Source organism: Penaeus monodon, chromosome 9, assembly GCF_015228065.2.
Source record: "Penaeus monodon isolate SGIC_2016 chromosome 9, NSTDA_Pmon_1, whole genome shotgun sequence".
Taxonomy (NCBI): Eukaryota; Metazoa; Arthropoda; class Malacostraca; order Decapoda; family Penaeidae; genus Penaeus; species Penaeus monodon.
Window position 1 is genome coordinate 44,081,795 of NC_051394.1, and position 2,500 is coordinate 44,084,294.

Here is a 2,500-nt window from a genome sequence, read left to right on the forward strand (position 1 = left end):
CCAAGCCCAAACCATCAAATCATCACCTACCTGTGTTAACCACCAGATGGTTGAACTCCTAACTCTCTCCTTCTCTCCTTCTTCTCTCCTTTTCTTCTCTCTTCTCTCCTCTCTCTCTCTCTTCTCTCTCTCTCTCTCTCATCTCTTCTCTTTTGATCTTTCTTCTCTGTTTTTTCTTTCTCTCTTTCTTTCTTCTTTATTCTCTCTCTCGTCTCTTTTCGTATTTTTCTTGTTCTTTCATTCTTTTTTTCTTTTTTTCGTTGTATTCTGTTGTTTCTTTTATCTGTTGTATATTTGTCTGTATTCTTTATTTTTTTTTTCGTTATTTTTCTATTGTTTCATTCTTTTTGTTTTTATCTTTTATTTCTTTACTTCTTTGCTTATGTTTCTTTTTTTCTTTCTTTCTATTCTTTATTTATCTATACTGCTTATTACTTTCTATCATGTCTTCTTCATTATCTTCTTTTTCCTTCTTTTTCTTATTTATGTTTGTTTGGCTTTATGATTTGGACGTTATCATCATTTTATATCATCATTATCTATTATTTGTATGTTATGCATGTATTATCATATGTTATGATGTATGTATGTATGTAGTATGTATGTATGTATGTGTTGTGCTGATGTTTGTATGTAGTGTTGTATGTATGTATGTGTATGTATGTATGTATGTATGTATGTATGATCGTGTGTGTGTTGTGTGTGTGTGTGTGTGTGTGTGTGTGTGTGTGTGTGTGTGTGTGTATGTATGTCTGTATGTATGTATGTTGTATGTGTGTGTGTGTGTGTGTGTGTGTGTGTGTGTGTGTGTGTGTGTGTGTGTGTGTGTGTATGTGTGGTGTGTGTGTGTGTTGTGTGTGTGTGTGTGGTGTGTGTGTGTGTGTGTGTGTGTGTGTGTGTGTGTGTGTGTGTGTGTGTGTGTGTGTCTACGTATGTATGTATATATATACACACATAGTGTGTGGTGTGTGTAGGGAGGGAGGGAGGGAAGGAGGAAAGGAGGGAAGGAGGGAGGGAGGGAGGGAAGGAGGGAAGGAGGGAAGGAGGGAGGGAGGGAGGGAGGGAGGGAGGGAGGGAGGGAGGAAAGAGAGAAACAGAGAGAGACAGAAAGATAAACAGAGAGATAGAGACAGACAGACAGACAGACACAGAAAAAAAAGAGAGATGCCCAGGCCCGAAAGGAAGAGAGATAAAGGGAGAGAAAGAAACCACACGTAACCAGCAAGGAAATTCCATCCAGGGAGTCTTGGAAAAGTCCAGAATCTCATTGTAAACAAGCCAGATGCTGCAGCTACCCCCCCCCCCATGGCCAAATGCTACGAAATCTGTAGCCTCGGGATAAAATATGCATCGAAATCCTTCTTCAGTCGCTCTATTCTTCCAACTGGAAATACCTATATAGAAAATTGTATAATATGATCAAAGATAATAATGATTAAATAAATATACAATGAAGGCCTTCTGGATGGGATAGGCCTACAAGTGGGGGTTACCAATACAGTACCGTGTAAAAATATTTAGTAATGCATTATCGTCACCGTGTAAATACATATTAGAATGCCGAAATCGAGAGGCAGAAATACAGAGAGGTGGAGAGAGAAAGAGAGGGATAGAGGGGGAAGGGAGAAGGGAGAGAGGGGGAAGGGAGGGAGGGGAGGGAGGGAGGGAGGGAGGGAGGGAAGGAAGGAGGAGGGGAAGGGAGGAGGGAGGGAGGGGGAGGGAAGGAGGGAGGGGGAGGGAGGGAGGGAGGGGGAAAGGGAGGGAGGAGAGATAGAGTGACATATATATATATATCTATCTATCTATCTATCTATCTATCTATCTATATCTATATATATATATATATATATATATATATATATATGTGCGATTATTTGAGAGAGCGAATGCCATCGTGTTCACAGACCGTACACTCTCTCCAGAAAATTACCAAGCACAGAGAAATCAAACTTTCTATCCCAGCAAACCCACACTGTAATATCATCCACTTGCCATTCCCATAACACATAAAGTAAAAATAGATGTACAATTTTACACGAACAATAATAAATCTGACGCAGTTTCAACACGAAGACAAATCAAAGCTTAAAAAAAAATATATATCATGAACCCAATATGGCCGAATTTCTTCACGAGGGGAAGATATGGAAAGGATAATCCCGCTTCTAAATACTCCAAACTCAAGCAAACCTCACTGAAATCTATTTTACGAGCCCGTTATACGAAGTGATGTTCAGTTTCCGGAGCATAAAGGCCAGGCAGGCATTACCGTCCAGCCCGAAATGGGGATGAGGTTTGTGCCTCGCCCGTCACGGGTCTGCTGGGAGTGCGAGATGCTCTTTCATACTCCCATCATCTTCCTTTACTAAGTGCATATGCAGACTAAGCTCTTAAGTGAAAATGCCAAGTCGAAAAGGTGTTTTAATGCATCGTATATACTCGGAAGTTTAGAAGAAGACATGTGCCACGGCGGAGTTCGAGGCTGGGCGTGACGTAAATA